The sequence below is a fragment of the Tenrec ecaudatus genome, chromosome 8 (genome assembly GCF_050624435.1).
Source record: "Tenrec ecaudatus isolate mTenEca1 chromosome 8, mTenEca1.hap1, whole genome shotgun sequence".
Classification (NCBI taxonomy): Eukaryota; Metazoa; Chordata; class Mammalia; order Afrosoricida; family Tenrecidae; genus Tenrec; species Tenrec ecaudatus.
In genome coordinates, this window is record NC_134537.1 from 130,294,413 (window position 1) to 130,311,920 (window position 17,508).

Below are 17,508 nucleotides of genomic sequence, written 5' to 3' on the forward strand. Positions count from 1 at the left end.
TGTGTATGGATCCCTATTAGACTTGTGACTGTAAATTTTTGTTTTGTTTTTGTGTTTTGGTTTTTTTCTACATGAGATTGGCAAGGAAGGCCATTTTAAGGAGACAGTCATTGGATTGATGATTCCTGGGGGGCAATAGAGAAAAAGGGGGTGAGGTGAGCAAGGGGCCACAATGCAGGGTAAGGGGGGGATAGAAAATATTCTAAAATGATGGGGTGAGGAGGCTATAGCATTCCTAGTCATGTTTAAAAATAGGAGTATATCTGAGAGGAATTACTGAGAGGTGAGCAATGGGTAAACATAATAGTGGAGTAGGAGGAGGGGAAGAGGAAAGAGCAATATGTGTGTGTATTTGTTTATATACATATGCAAATGCAACAAGAAAGCAGATGGACTTTGGGCATCTATTTACATCTCACCTCAGTACAACAACAGCTCATTCTAATAATGTGGCATTGTATTATGCTCATCTTCCTGACAAAAATCCATTTGCTGAAGACAAAATGTGTGCATAAGCAAATGCGGTGGAGAAAGCTGGTGGTGCCTGTACTATTAGACATATAGAGTCTGGGTTCTTAAAGACCTGTAGCTAAACAAGCAGCCATCTAGCAGGGATGCTACAAACCCCACATGGAAGAAGCACACCAGCCTGTGTGATCGTGAGGTGTGAATTCGAAGAGGTATCAGAAGTTCAAAAAAAAGCAACCAAATTGATGTGATGGGGCATGTATGCAGTGGAAACCCAAAACTCACTTGTAAGATAATTGGACAGGCCCTGTCAGAAGGGCTATATGGAAGGGATGAGAAATCCAGGGTGTGGTATAACACTGATGAACCACATAACTATCCTCAATTTCTTTAATATATCTTCCCCTTACTACTATGATTTTTAGTTTTACCTCATTAATCATGTTAGATTTGCCTATGTTCATTTGTATATTTAATATCATTTGGTACATGAAATTCAAGATAGATAACCCTTCAGGAAAAATAACAGGGGTAATGTGTCCCTAGGAGGATGGGAAAAGAGATGAGGGGAAACGGTTTGGGGTGAGATGGGGAGCTGATATCATTAATGGTTGTATAGCTCCAGTCAATGGGATCGAACTATGGAATTGTATGTGAATGGATATATTGGATTGTGTAAGATATGGCCAAAAATTCTTATAGGGAAAAAAAAGGAATAAGGGTTCCTGGGTGATATGGTGGGGGGAAAAGGGGGAAAAGGGGAGCAGATATCAGTGAGTTCAAAGAAAGAACATGTTTTGAAAGTGATTGTGCTAGAAACTGTATATCTCTAAGAGCTCCCAATAAAATAATGAATATAAAATAAAACAAATGGCTTACAGTTTTGAGTATATCTGCTGCACAATATCTATTTAAAGAGCTAAAAGTCTGCGGTCTCAGCCACATCCAGGGTTGGCAGTACCCTCGGCACACCAGACTCGCAGGAAAAGCATACCCGGGTACAAGCTGAGGCATGCCTGCTGGAGAGCCTGCAGTGCCCTGTGCAATGTTCCTCGGATAGCGCCTGGGTACTGTTGCCACGGTGGTAATGGCTGTGCTGTGTCATTTTCTATCCACCAACAGTCCGAGCAGCTTTGCAGTTGAGATATTGCTCAGCAGACAGAGCGGCTTCTGCTGGGCACTGAGGACTGCTACACATTGAGAGAGAGAGAGAGAGAGAGAGAGAGAGAGAGAGAGAGAGAGAGAGAGAGAGAGAGAGAGAGAGAGAGAGAAAAGTAAAGGTATAAAAAGAGAGAGAGAGAGAGAAGTAAAGGTATCTCTGATGTTTATGGTGAAAATGACCCAAGACTTTTATAGAATTAGTTTTTTTTTTCTCATTTCTAATTTCTCTACAAAGTTTAAAATCGTTATACTTCGGCATATTAGGTTCCTATGACTCACAGATGGAAACGTCTTTGTTCTGAGTCACCCACACATATCTTCTCATGTTTGAGCCCATTGCTGCTGCAACTGTATTACATTTCTTGAAGGCCTTACTCTTTGCAGTTTCTCCTCCACTTTATCAAGAGTGATGTCCTTCTCTCGACACTGGTCCCCAAGGAGCATTCTGCCCATACTTTATCCAGGACAAATGTGTTTGTTCGTTTGGTAGCCCATGGTACTTTCAATATTCTATGCCAGCACTGTAATTCAAATCCTTTGATTCTTCTTCAGTTTTCCTTAATTGATGTGCAACTTTCATGTGCATATGAGACAATTGAAAATACCATGACTTAAGTCAGGCTCACCTGAGACCTCAAAATAAGCTCCTTGCTTTTCAACATTTTGGAAATGTTGTTTGTCGTAGATTTACTGAGTGCAAAGCATAGTTTGATCTCTTGACTGCTGATTCCATGAGCATTGATTATGGATCCAAGCAAGACAAGGCCTTAGCAACTTCCAGCTGCTCTCAGTTGATCGTGATGGTCCCTATTAGTCAAGTCGTGAAGATTTTGGTTTCTTTGCATTGAGTTGTAAACTACAGTTTAACGCTGAAGGTTGGGTCTTTGATCTTCTTCAACACGTGCCTTAAGTTCTCCCCACTTTCAGCAAGCGTGTTATATAAATATAAATATGGCTTTGGCTACAAATAAAAGCCTTACTTCAATCCTGATTTTTCTTCACACTTGTTCCTCACTTAAGCCAGTTTCTCAAATATCTATTCTTCTCAAGGCTAACAATGGTTGGTTATGATCCACACAATCGCATGCCTTGGAATACATAAGCAAACATATTTCTGGTCTTCTCTACTTTCAACAACTAAGATCCATCTAACATAAGCAATGATAGGGCTTGTTGCACACCCTCTTCTGAATCCAACTTGAACCTCTGGGAGTTCTCTGTCAATATACTGTTGCAACTATTGTTGAATGATTTCCAGATAAATTTCATTTTATGTTATATTAATGATTTTGTTCTAGGATTAAAGCATTCAAATGCTCTGACTATGTATCGTATTGGGCGTGTCTGATGTGGAAGACAGTGTTAAAGAGAAAGACGTCACTTTGAGGACTCAAGAGCACCTGATGCAAGCTGTGGTATTTTTAATCCCTTCATAGGCATGGGGAGGCTGGACAATGAATAAGGAATTTTGCAGAAGAATTAATAGTCTGACACGTTCCTTAGAAGTTAAGATGGCAAAATTAGTCTCATGTACTTTGGGCATGTTATCAAGAGAGAGCAGTCCCTGAAATAGGACATCATGCTTAGTAAATTAGAGGGTCAGCGAAAAAGAGGAAGGCCCTTGGATGGATTGGCATAGTAGCTGCAACAATGGGTGCAAACAGCAACAATTGTGAAGCTCATGTGGGACCAGGCGGTATTTCATTGCAGTCTGTGTCAAAGTAACTGGAGGACACCTAACCACGGTGTCAGCATACTGCCACAACTGTTGGATTTGTTGCTGATGTTTAGCATATTTTCAATATTAAATATTTTGTATGCACAATATTTCATTAATATTACTATTTGAAATCTGATATGCTGGAGTCACATTTTATCCTAAGGATGTTCTAATTGTAGATACATGAAGTATTAAGATGCTTGCATGATATTTTCATTTTCTTGTTACTTCATATATAATATTATAATACCACACCCAAAATATCAGTCAAGTAAAATGTGCAAATATTTTATAGCAAGGATATGAAGAGCAACATTTTTCAATATCAAAATATCAAGATAGAGAAAAGTATAATGTACACATTTGACCGAAGCCTATAGTGAGAAATCCAAACCAGTATGACACTATCAATTCGAACCATCCTTCCATGTCCAGCCATAGTCAAGCAGAAAATAACTTTTCTTGAATACTGTGATCCAATTACAAATACCCATCACACGGAAATTTTTGTTATTAAGGAGTATTTCTATCATGCATTTTCTGCCCTTTGAAGTGTTAATCTAAGAAGCACACCAGCCAGTGTGATCAAGAGGTGTCAATGGGATCAGGTATCAGGCATCAGAAGACCCAAAGCAAACAATCATATCGATGTGAAGGGGTGGAGTGGACTGCTGGGTGTCAGAATAGAGACTGAATGCCCATTTGTAGGCAATTGGACATCCCCTTGTTGAAGGGTCACAAGGAAGGGTACAGTATAACACTAACAAAACACGACATTCCTCTAGTTCCCCACTATCATGACTCCAGTTCTACCTTACAAATCCAGTTAGACCAAACCATGTACACTGGTAGAGATAAGAGCTCTCAACATACGGAATGCAGGACAGACAAAACATTCAGGAACAGTAATGCGAGTAGAGATACCAAGAGGTTAAGGGGCAGGCGAGGGGGGAGAAGATGAGGAAAGGGGAAACCAATTGCAAGAAGCAACATATAACCCTCCCTGAGGGGGACGAACAACAGAAACATGGGTAAAGGGAGACAGCAGATAGTATACGATAGGAAAATAATAACAATTAATAATTTATCAAGGGCTCATGAGGGTGGGAGGGTGGGAGAGGGAGGGAGAAAAGAGGAGCTGATATCAGGGGCTCAAGTAGAGAGAAAATGCTTTGGAAATGATGATGGCAACATATGGACAGATGAGCTTGATACAATTGATGTATGGATTGTTATAAGAGCTATAAATGCCCCCTGATAAAATGATTTATATGTAAAACATAAAAGTCTGATTTAATGCTAAATCTGGAAAGCATTTTGCTTTGGCATATGTGTTTATATTTTAACCATCATAAGCAGGTATTCACAAACTTATTTTTTACTTAAAAGTTTTCATATATGGTAATTCTTTTTGAATATTGTCTATTTCATTTTAAATTAAGTTTTAAAATTATATCAGTAAAGTAGGGTCTTGTAGTGACTTAATGTCTCTAAAGGACAGTTTGCTTTGATAATTTATCAATTGTCGCAATTTTGAAAATTAGTATAAAAACAATGTATCTTACTGTTCTCATAATTTTGTTTTCTCAGGGTCTCATATGAACTTCAGAAGGTTCTTAGACCTTCAAATTATATGAACTTTACCACAATATCATTGATGAAACTCAAGATACATTTTCTGAGGTATTGTTTTTTACCTTAAATAAATTCAAGTCTCTATCTCTATTCAATATAAAGGTAATATTTTTCCTTTTCTAGCCTCTACAAAATACATGTATTATTTTCAAAATGTACAGTTTTCTTGATTCTAGAGGTAACCTCCCAAATAGACAATTTTTAATAAAGAGAAAATAAAACTAAGAATTTAAATTACCCTGTGGTTAATAGAAGGCAACATTTTATGGTTCAATTTTAGGGCTCTTTAGCTACTTATATTTTGCTCTCCTTGCCAAATTTTTTCCCCAAGCCACAGATGTCAATTCCGATCATCTGCTGCTCTGTTTCTTGCTGACACCCTGAAGATTGCAGGGGTAGTATTCCAGCTCAATTGGATCATTTAAGTAAGAAAGGAATTTCAAAACCTATATTCCCCCAAAAAACAACCCTATAGCCTTTTCCCTTGATTTTTCCCCCTTCCCACACATCTTTATGCATATGTAAACTCATTATTTTATTTTTTAAATGTTAGATGGTTACTTAAAATGTTTTCCCTTGATTTCTGCTTAAAAAGTAATTCTGTTTTCAATAAATACTTATAATCATTATTTTAACATAGCAAAGAAAAATTATATAGATATTTAAAATGATATAAATAAGGAATTTGTGAAACAACAAAATTCATTCATTAAAATGTATGTTAGTGGCTTCTCACATATTTATCACATTAAAATTGTTTTCAAAATCATTTTAATATATTTTAAGAACTACATATTTTGTCAATAATAGTCATTATAAAATTAAATATTCATATTAGAATACTTTACAATCTGATATTTCATAACATTGCTATATAATTTTGACACAAATTACTTTGAAATAATTATTATTAAGTCAAGGACATCTCAAACATCACTGTAAAGTATGAAATAATCTATGACTATTTATTCTCATCTGCTGTATGCACTGTCTTCTACCGCTAGTATCTTATATCTTACAGCTTATAGCTCAATCAACTTAAGAGGAAAATCTACTTCCATGCATCGCAAGTCTTATTTTTAAGAACATTATTCTAATTAGTCATTCATTAAAGGACTAAGAAGAAGATAGATGATGAGGTGTAAAGGGAACCTATTTTCTGGAAAATTCTTGAAACATATAACAAATATCTATGTGCTATTTTTATTAAAATATACTAGCACTATTGACAAATTATTTTAGATAAAATTGTGACTTTACTATCTCTAAATCAAAACAAATGTCAATGGGGAATGCAAAAGATTATCCATTTTATAAGCATGGGGTTTAGAGCCTGACTAGCAGGGACAAGTTTCAGTTTTTTAATGTTCCCAATGATTTAACTGTTATGTTATCAAATCTATAAAAGTCCCTTAAAAATAGTGCTTCATTAAGTCATTGGGAAGTGCAAATGAATTAAGACATCTCAGATATTTACAAGAATGACAAAGATCATGTCTTTAACATGTTCATTGATGTATTTGTTTATTGTATCGAGCAATTATTTAATAATTTAACAATTCTTAATCAGGAAAACAATGGAATATATTGAAAAATATTTGATGTTATAAGTAATAAAAGTTTATGGGAATAATTATTTTAAACATATTAATAGATATACTTTTTGGTATTTTAAAAAATTTTATTTCAACTATTTTTGAAATACCAGTATATATCCCTAAATAGGATAATACTACAAAATTGGGACATAAATAATATGAAAGTTCCTTACCCATATTTTGACTCACAAGAACCTTTGGGAAATGAATCATGGAATAGATATATAAAAATTAGATGTCCCATTAAATTCTTGCTATGCTTTTATGTCTTCAAAGTTTATAGATGCTGTTTGTAATTAAGAAACTAATGTATTATGGCTTAATTCCATGCAATTATTTTACTTCAAACCATTGTCAAATTAAAGTATACCCTTATCTTAACCTAAAATGATGATTTCTTAATGTGATTCACTCTGCTTAACTCTATCAATTCAAAATATTGTGGCATGTGTCCTAAAAACATTTACTTTTTGATCTTTGATATGCTTTGGTACCGAGGATAGCTTCTAGCACATTTAGTCCATATGGGCCATTTCTGTTTTCTGGCCCCAGGTCTATCTTGGACAATCCCTCATGCTCTTATGCCTCCCTTACGTCGTTCCTGGCAGCCTGTGTCAACTGGACTGTTCCCACTTCATTGGCTCATGCCTTCCCTGTCATAACAAACCCATTCTGTATTGAAAATTGGTCTTCTTTGAGGCTTAAATATTGTTTGATGTTATTTAGGGTTTCTTTCTTTTTAAAAAAAACATTTTATTAGGGACTCATACAACTCTTATCACAATCCATACATGCATCAATTGTATAAAGCACATCCATACCTTCTTTGCCCTCATCATTTTCAAAGCATTTGTTCTCCACCTGAGCCCTTTGCATCAAGTCCTTTTTTTTCTCCTCTCTCCCCGCTTCCCCCCTCCCTCATGAGCCCTTGATAATTTATAAATTATTATTTTGTCATATCTTGCCCTTTATGGTTTCTGTATCCTAAATGAAAACTAAGATTCATGATGCCCCAGGGAGACCACTTAGTTTCATTCCTTCAAGGAAAAAGGTTACGTTAAAGATAGTGTTAGTAACCGTGCAGTGTATCCGAACATTCATAATATTTTAGGAAATATTAACTATGCTGGAAAGAAAAATAATAACATGCTTAGTTATGGAGCTGACAATTATTGTATCTACGAATATAACATTATGAATATTCACAGAATTTCTTTATCTTTTTTCCTAAGACAATGTTCAACACTATGTTTTCCCTGGCTATCGCCTATCCCCTTCTTTGCATTAGGTCTTATAGTTGTCTTCCTGTATCACTAAACAGAAGTTTTGAATAACCTCAAGGGAATTCATTTGTTTTCTTTCAGAAGAATAATATGTCTTTTTACATAGAGAAGAAACATGAATTCATCCTACAGAACATCAAATGAATTACACTTCTATCCAAAGCACAACCACCATTATTTTCAGCTTTATCTCAAAGATGATTTTTCTGTTATTTACTGACACCAACTCGAGCAGCTTATGAAGTAGCTCATACTGAGACATCTATTTGAGGTAAACATGTGGAAAATTGTAATTTAGAATATTATATGTAAAACAATTACAACTTCTTTTCTAACAAAATAAGGAGTTGGAGTCCTGCAAAGTCAATCTTGAAAAATGTAAATTTATAGAAAAGTAGGGTTTTACCCGGCCATTACTACCAATTTTTCAAAATTTTGCAAGCTCCAATCACTTGACACACATTCACACAAAAATGGAAATGTTCATTACTGACTTTCACATTGCTAGTGTGAAGTTTTAAAAATAGATTTCCATATCTCACTTTTTATTATAATAATTTAGTTTATCCTTGAGTTTCAAGGTATAGAGATGACCTCCTTTTATTTTCTTAAGGAAAGCATATCAACCACTTTATATCAACATGAGTAATATGAGTTCAATAAAATGTTAAAGCCATATTATTCTTGCTAGTGATTAGTCTAGGAGGGCTTACATGGTCCAGTTGGAGCTTGCGACAATGCGGGTGGGCAGGATCTGGGATAAATTTTCATAGCTCGTACAAAATTTGGGTGGAGGAAAAATAGCTCTTTTCTTTGCTGGATATCATTGTGCCTCTATGAATGCTTAAAATTGCAGATGCTATTTCATAACTATGAGAGAAGATTGGACCCGGGGCTTTGATGGCATTGGACAGTAATTTAACTAAAAATCTTGGAAATGTGCCTATTTCATAATTGCTTATTGTAACACTTTTAATCCTCATATACAGCTAGTATCTCACTAGGAATTATTTTAAATAAACCCTCAGATTTAGGGCTATCCTCTCTAAGATTCATAGGAAAATTTTTTTGGAAATTCAGTTGTCTGAGCCATAGTATTAACTCAAAAGGTGGCCGGGTGCCATAGTGGTTCAGCGTCAGTCTGCTCACCAATTCGAAACCACCAATTGCTCCATTCAAGTAAAAGAGGCCTTTCTACTCCCGCAAAGAGTCACAGCCTCAGAAACTTTCAAGGCAGTTCTACGCTGCCATATGGGGTCACTCTGAGTCAGCATTGACTCAATGGCTGTGAATGTGTTTTTTGAAGCAGCCACAGTGGACTTTGTCGATCATATTTTTCTTTATACGTTATCACATGCAGTTGAAATAATCTGGCTGTCTTTGGAGAAAATTACAAGGGCAAACACGTACCCACACACAAACTTTGTTGTTGCTGTGGGTAGGTGCCATCCTGTCAGTTCCTCCCCATAATGACCTCTGTACAATAGAGCGGAACTGCCTGGTCCTGTGCCACCTTCACAATAGTTTCTGTGGGTGCACCCATTGTACCCACAGGATCAATTCATTTTTGCTGAGGACCGTCCTCTGTTTCATCTCCTGTCCACTTTTCATAATATTTCTTGTGGGTATTTTAAATGTAGAATTAAAATCACATGGGAAGATGAACTACTTCCACAAATAGTCTAATGTAGTGGTTCTCAACCTTCCTAAGGCTGCGACCCTTTAATACAATTCCTCATGTTTTTGTGACCTGCCCCTCCAACCATAGACTTTATCACTGTCATTTTGCTACTGTGATGAATTGGGAAACCCCGTGAAAGGGTCCTTCGACCCCCAAAAGGGACACGACCCACAGGTTGAGAACTGCTCTACTGAATAGAATTCAAATGTTAATTAGCATGAAACTGATTAAATAATGTAGTAGGGATTTTATTATAAAATTTTAATTTGAAAAGGATGTTAAATTGACTTTTATTTCATGTAAAAGAAAATTCAACCATGAAAAAATGAGCTAGCATTGTGAGCAGCAACTAATTAATGTTGTTGGGTGCCATCTAGTGGGTTCTGGACCATAATGACCCTTTGCACATGAGAATAAATTACTGCCCAGTCCTCTGCCATCCTCACAATTGTTACTATGCTGGAGTCCATTGTTCGGGCATTGTATCAGTCCACGTCCCTGAAATCCTTCCTCTTTTTGATGTCACTCTACTTTACCAAGCATGATCTCCTTCTCCAGTATTAGTCTCTCCTGAATACTTATCCAAAAGATGTAAGACAAAGTCTCACCATACTTCCCTCTAAGGAGTACTCTGACTATAGTTCTTGCAAGATATATCAATTTATCCTTTTAGTAGTTCAAGGTGCTTTCAATATCCTTCTCAAGTACCACCATTCAAGTGCATTGATTTTTCTTCAGTCTTCTTTATTCAGTGTTCAACTTTCAGGTGCATATGAAACCATTGAAAATACTATGACTTGGATCACAAAACTGAAAATATCTTTAATATTAAAGAAATATATCCTATGTTATACTCCTTAGATAGTTTGTCATGAGGACTCCGTCTCTTGAAATTCTTTTCTTCTGGGATTTGTTGTTGCTGTGAGATGCCGTTGAGTGGGCAGAGAGTAAACAAATCTGTTTTGGAGGGAGAGCTAGAATGTTCTTTTGAAGTTAGAATGGTGAGACTTCAACTTATGTACTTTGGATATTTTAAAAGGAAAGACCAGTTTCTGGGAAAGACATCATGCTTGAGAATGTAGAAGAGTAGCAAAAAAAAAAAAAAGGAAAACTTCCATTACTAATAATCAGAATGAGGAATATACATATACTAATCTAGGAAAATTAGAAGACAACAAATTTGAAATTAAATGCAAAAAAATAGAACCTGGAGAAGGACATCATGTTTGGTAAAGGAGAGGAAATCCACCAAGGACTTGGATTGAGATAACGGCTGGAATAATGGTCTTAAACATAGGAACAATTGTGAGGAAAATTGTGAGGAATTTTGTTGGGAATAAGGTCGCTATGGGTTGCAACTGATTTGATGGCACCTGACAACCGTAACTATTTGAGTAGAAGTGTCTCCCCCCCACAACCTTGAAATCCTCCCATTCTTAACCCTGGCAGACAATCTTCTCAGCTGACTTGTCTTAATTTTTCATTATTCATTTTCAAACTTCCAATGCTTCAAACCAGTTTTGGTGATGGAAGTTAGAGATTTATGTCTATCTAGTAGAAGGACAAAGTGATCTGTCTTGGAAAAATATGGCCAAAGTGCTCCTGAGAGGAAAGGATGAAGAGCCTTTGCCTCATATACTTTGGACTTCTCTCCAGAAGAGACCTGCTTCTGGAGAAGTGCACAATGCTAGGCCAGGTGCAGGGACGTCACTGGAGAGGAAGGCCCTCCAAAGATGGCCTGACACTGCGGCTGCACATTGCTCACCTTTATCATGTGTACAATCATTACCACTGCTTTCCCCAACATTTTTCAGTGATCATCAACAGATACTCAATGCCCTATATGGAATGTGCCTTCATTTCCTCCTTCCACCATCTTTTGGTATACACTTTTCATCTTTGATCTTTATATATTTGTCTAATTCACATAGGTGGGATCATATAATATATCTCCATACAGTATTACTCACTGCTTTAGCTTACAACATCACAAGCCACCACAGCAGGGCAAACTGATAGAAAAGGGATGGACAGACAGTATGTGTAAATTCTTATACATAAATTCAAGTTAAAGTTGAAGAAAATTAAAGTTCACCAGAATCAAAATGTGACATTGAGTATATATATCCCAGTTGAAGTTCAAGAACATCTCAATGAAATCCTCTGCAGTAGTTACATAATCTGTTGTCAATTTGAGACTTAAGTGTGAAAGGGTGGAGTTTAACCTGTCTATCACATCACAGTTTGATGACCTCATTTCGAGGAAATAAATAGCTCATGGCAGGCAGGACATACACACACCCTGTGAGACATTCCTGTTGAGAAGACACATGGAGCTACTCTAAAGCCCTGGAGCTGAAGGAGCCACATGGAGACCCCTGCCAGAACCCAATGATTCCATTGCAACTGGATTCACAAGATTTTCCATTCACTGGCTTGTGATCTTCCTGCATTTGGCATCATTGCATGTGATGCCTGAGTTTTAAATGGAATTTATAATTGGTATTGGACATATGGGCTAACATTGGACTTATGGACTTGATCTGGACTGGGCTGGGAGGTTTTCTCAATATTCAATTGATCTTTTATATAAAGCTCTTTCTTATACACATGAGTCTCTCTCAATTTGTTTCTCTAGTCCACCTAGACTAACATATCCTGTCTTTCTCCGTATGCTTTATGTGTCATATATGAAAATTCATTTTAGAAAATCAGTTAACTATATAATTAGTTTTGCTTCATTCTAACAGCTGTATCATTTTAGATTTGAATTTATTTTCTTAGAATGAGGTGTGGAATTTGCTTCATTATTTTACATATATAAATCCAGTATTCCTCATGTCCATTAAAGAAACAATTTTTCAATTGAATGGACTTAACAACCTTGTCAAAATGAATTGACTACAGATATATGGGTTAGTTTCTGGATTCTCTATTTTATTCCAATATTTGTATGTCTATAATTGTACAAATGCTAGGCTGTTTTGATTACCATATTTTATTGCATATTTTGAAATCTGAATATGTGGATCCTATTTTTCAACATTGCTTTGGCTACATAGGGTATCTTTTCATTCCCTATAACCCGGAAGACTGTCTTTCTCTTTCTACAAAGAAGACTATTAAATTTTTTATTACATAGCATTTAATTTGTTAATTTCTTTGGGTAGTATTGACATTAAAGTTATAGTTTCACTATAATTCTCTTTGTGAAAAATTTTAACTGAATTATTTCATTTATATACATAGAGATACCTGATTCAGCATTTAAGTTCAGAATTTCATATTTTCAATGAATTCTAGTGTCATTTGGTAGAACTAGATACAGACTCTGTGAGATAGTTTTTCTCATAAATATGTCCAAAAAACCTTTATTGTACACATGGGAAAAAAACAAAACAAAAAACTTTTATTTCAGAATTACATGTGATGTGTGAACTCTCTCATCAAAATGTAGGTAATTCAAACACTGAATCCAAGAAAACATGCTGACTTGTTGACCATTTTTAGTTTCAGTCTCAGCATTTATGATTTTGACAATGCTAGCCATTATGTCCTTTTAAATATTGTGCAGGGTAAATATCTCTATCTCTCCCCTAGCCTGCCTTTATTGCCAAACCCTCTAAACAAGGTTTTTCTGCTTCAATTTAGAAAAATCCTTATGGAGGCAGCAGGAATCTAGTACAGATATTAAGAACATCTGTGGGCTTATTAAGAATATTCATATAAGCTGCATCAATCTTATACAAATAACAAGAACACCTATGGATAATTATTGAAAATTAAATGATATTTTGCTTATTCTCTTGCATTCCTGTAGCTACACAGAGTGTGGGTTACTACTCAAAAGGCATTTATTGACCTTATTTTATTAATAAAGAATGATAGTATAATTAGAAACTTCTCAGACTTTCTTTTCTCTAAGATCCATTCTGTGATCTGGTTATTAATGTGACGTAAGCAGAGTTACCTGGTGAAGTTCTCAGTCAAGTTGAGTACAGGAATGGGTTTAGTTAGATCTTGAAAGTTAGTTCCTTGTCTCCTTGGCCTTTTCCATTTTAACTGTATGAGAGGAAGCTAGTACATATTTGCTTCCAGGAAGGAAGGCAGTTAGATTGTAATCACGTGAACAAAGTGGCACATTTTAAAGAATAGTATAAATAGGAGACAGAATTGCCTAAAACATATGACAGCTAACTATATTCATCAGCTGTCATCCTAAGTGTTGAAAATTAGCTGAATTTTGTTATAGCATTATGGTCACATTATATATTTTCTATTATTGACATGGAATTTCTAGATTATCAGGCTATATTAAGACAAGATCTTTGGATGGGGTACTATTGCCGACTTCAGGAAGATGTCTACTTTTGTTGAATGTGAAAAGGTATTCAACTTGTGGATCATAACAAACCATGATAAATATTGCAATTAACAGGAATTACAGAATATCTTTGTGTTCATAGAGAACCAGTACATAGACCAATCAGTAGTAATTACAAGAGAATGAGAAGATATGACAAGATTTAAAATAAGGAAAAATGTGCTCCATGGTTGCAATCTTTCACCATACTCATTTAATCTGTCTGTTGAACAGATGAGAGAAAATATATTATCTGAAGAACATGCCTTAAAAGTTGGAGGAAGACTCTTTAAGAACACGCACCACACAGATGCTACACAATTGCTACATAAAAATGAAGGACTTCATGGTGAAGGATGAAGAGTAGGGACTTGGTACGGATTGCAAGCTGTTTGGTTTTTACGTGCATGCCAGGCAGTTCTTTCAAGACAGGTTAGTTGGTATTCTGGCCTCGCGTGGGACTTTCAATACTCCTGGGCAACACTAATTCAAATGCACTGATTCTTCGGTGGTCATTCTCATGTCCTCTTCACTTTCATTTGTACTTGAAGCAATTGAAAATACGTGTTGAGTCACATTTTATTTTATTACTAGAGAATGAAATCCTCACTGTGACACCATTGCCCTTTGGCACTTTCAAGAGGATGGTGAATTCGATTTCCTGTGTGAAACATGTCATTCAATGTCTTGATTGCTGTCTCTACAAGTATTGGTTGTGGATCCAAGGAAAACGAAATTCTTTACAACATCAGTCCTTTCTCTGTTTTTATATGATATGATTTATTGCTCCAGTTGTGAGAATTTTTTGCTATTTACATTGAGATACCATTCACACTGAAGGCTGAAATTTGCTTCTCATCAACACTCGCTTCAACTCTTCCTTGATTTCAACATGAAAAGTTATGCCATCATCTACAAAGCATAGGTTGTTATTAAACCATTACTTCCTGAAGCCACAGTCTTCTTCATGTCATCCAGCTTTTGGATTGTTTGTTTGCAAACCAATTGAAAATATGTGGTATGGAAGGAAACTGTGTATTATAATGTAAAGAAACAGTTATTTTCACAGCCAAATAAATAAGCAATATCATGATAAACAAAGACTATATTGACCTTGTTGCCATTTGGTTTTACTTTATCCACAATCAAGGTGTATGGAAGCAGCAGCCAAGCAAACAAATGATGTACGGCTGCATTCCGTTAATCTGCTGTAAAAGACTTCTTAAAAATGTTCAAAAGCCAAAATGCTGCTTTGAGATTTAAAGCATGACTAATCCCAGTCGTGATGTTTTCAGTTTCCTGTCCCAGACATGGTCTTTAATGTAAGTGAAAAGTATACACTGACTAGGAAAACAAGATTAAATGACTCTGAATTACAGTGTTAAACAAGCGAGCCAAACTCATTGCCATCAAGTTGTTTCTGACTCATTGTGACCGTACAGGACAGAATGGAACTGTCCCTTGGGATGTCCAAGACTTTAAATCTTTACAGAATAGCCTCATCTTCCTCCCATGGATCAGCTGATGGGTTCAAACTGTTGACTTTTTGGTTAGTAGTTCAATACATGAGCCAAAACATCCTCAGATTTCCTTAGTTTGGTTTAGAATATTAAATACTCGATGGACTCGTCATGAGACTAAACAGAACTGTCTTGAAAGAAGTACAGCCAGAACATTTCTTAGATGTGAGTGTGGTGATGTTGTGCTTCACATGGTGTGTTTACATTATCAGAAGGACTAATTTTTGGAGAAGAATATCATGCTTGGTAAAGTAGAGAGAGGGTCAAAGAGAGGAAAACCCACAAGATAGAATGAACAGTAGCTGCAACAATGTGCTTAAACATATAAATGATTGTGGATATGGTACAAGACTAGACAGTATTTCATTACGCTGTACATACAGAAGGTTATATGAGTTGGAAATGACTTTGCTGACGCCTAGCAAAACAGTATCTATTATCTGTAGTTACAAATGAAACTATCATTAGAGACTATAGGTATATTTTTAAAATTAAGACAGTAATATACTTTAAGCAATGCCTAGGGGGATCTCATTAACATTTATTAGGTAGCTCTTGGAGACCTGCTTTAATATGATGGTGAATGATCGAATAATGACAATAAATGTGGAGGAAAGTACAATAGGCATTGTACTTTGTAGCCAGCATCATTGTAAGCAATTATTAAGTGGGATTACATATAATCATCTGAACCATCATTATTTAAAACCATAATTATCCTACTTTTCATGAGATGAAAATGAAATTTTAGATATATGATTGGCTCTAAACATGAAAGCTGTAGAATGGCAGATGGGGATTTTTAATTTAGGTCTTTCTGACCCCAAGACGCATGCAACATTCCCACTAATCCTAGCAGTCTCACAGTGACTGGAAAATATGGAAAGATCTATCACTTTGCTGACAGTATGTTCATTACTAACACTTTTCAAATTTGTGTTCCATATTGGCTGTATTTTCTTCTTTACATGTTGTGGAGTGGTTGAATTACTTGGTGTCATTTGTTTCCCATTTTAGCTACTACCAAATGACTGGATGTTGGCATGTAAATAGCTTATGTGAAACTCAAATGTGGGGATTCTTCCATTTTATGATCCTATTAGGTATAATATAAACTATCTCAGAAGTTAAAATGGCAGTATATCATGGCAATCAAAAAACAATTTTGAGTAGGGTGCACCTGAGGTCTTCGTGTGCAGAGGCATCTGTGGAGTTGGGGAGACAACCCTGAGACTGTAAGACAGAGTGCTGAGCTACCAGCCCATGGAGTGAGGAGTCCTGTGTCTTCACGCAGGAGGTTGGCTTGCAGGGTGGGATGCCCTTTAGGACACTTACTAGTGCAAAACCAGGTAAGTGATGGTCGCCCAAGGGGCCATGGGGCTAAGAGACAGGATCAGTAAGAGGCATGCCTGCTGACTTGGCTGAGAAGCACTAATTTTAAAAAAGCAAAAACAAAACCCCCAAAGGATCCTTACCATTTCTCATCCTAGCTTGTAACCTGTTAATTTGCCTAATCAACCAGTAATTATTAGTATTATGTTGTCTGTGAGTGTGGCTACTGCAAAGTATTATAGTCACACAGAAACGTCAAGTGCCACAGAAGAGACTATTGACCTTGGAAAAAGGGCTGGGGGATGGAGGCATGCCTGGCCTCTGCCTCAGAATTTGACCTTGGGCGGATGTGGATTTGGGGTCTTCTTCCTCCTTGTTTAGTCAGAGGAGGTCAGACAAAGCAGTTGCTAACGCACACTGATGCTTTCCTCCCAGAATCATGAGTGGTGTCAAAAGCCACTGTCAGCAAATTGATTTCAATTCATAGTAACCCTATAGGACAGAATTTTTATAACATTTTCAGGAGGTTCAGGGTATTCTTCACATATTTTTCACTCAACTCTGTAGAGATATAAAAATCATCACATACACTTGTGATCCCTTGGGAAAATAGATTATTTATTCAGCTGTATCATCATTTCCCAAAGTGGATGATACCGCCCACTGTGGGCCACAAGAATAATTCAGGAAAGTTGCAAAAGTAAATATACTTTAACTGGGATTATGGGCTATCATAAAGAAGTTTTT

At 36.2% G+C, this 17,508-nt stretch overlaps 1 non-coding gene across 1 annotated transcript; it reads left to right on the forward strand.

Moving 5' to 3' along the window:
* The first annotated feature begins 1,392 nt into the window (after positions 1-1,392).
* On the forward strand, positions 1,393-1,666 carry LOC142455807 (small Cajal body-specific RNA 13). Its single transcript, XR_012785932.1, has one exon.
* Positions 1,667-17,508: the final 15,842 nt, after the last annotated feature.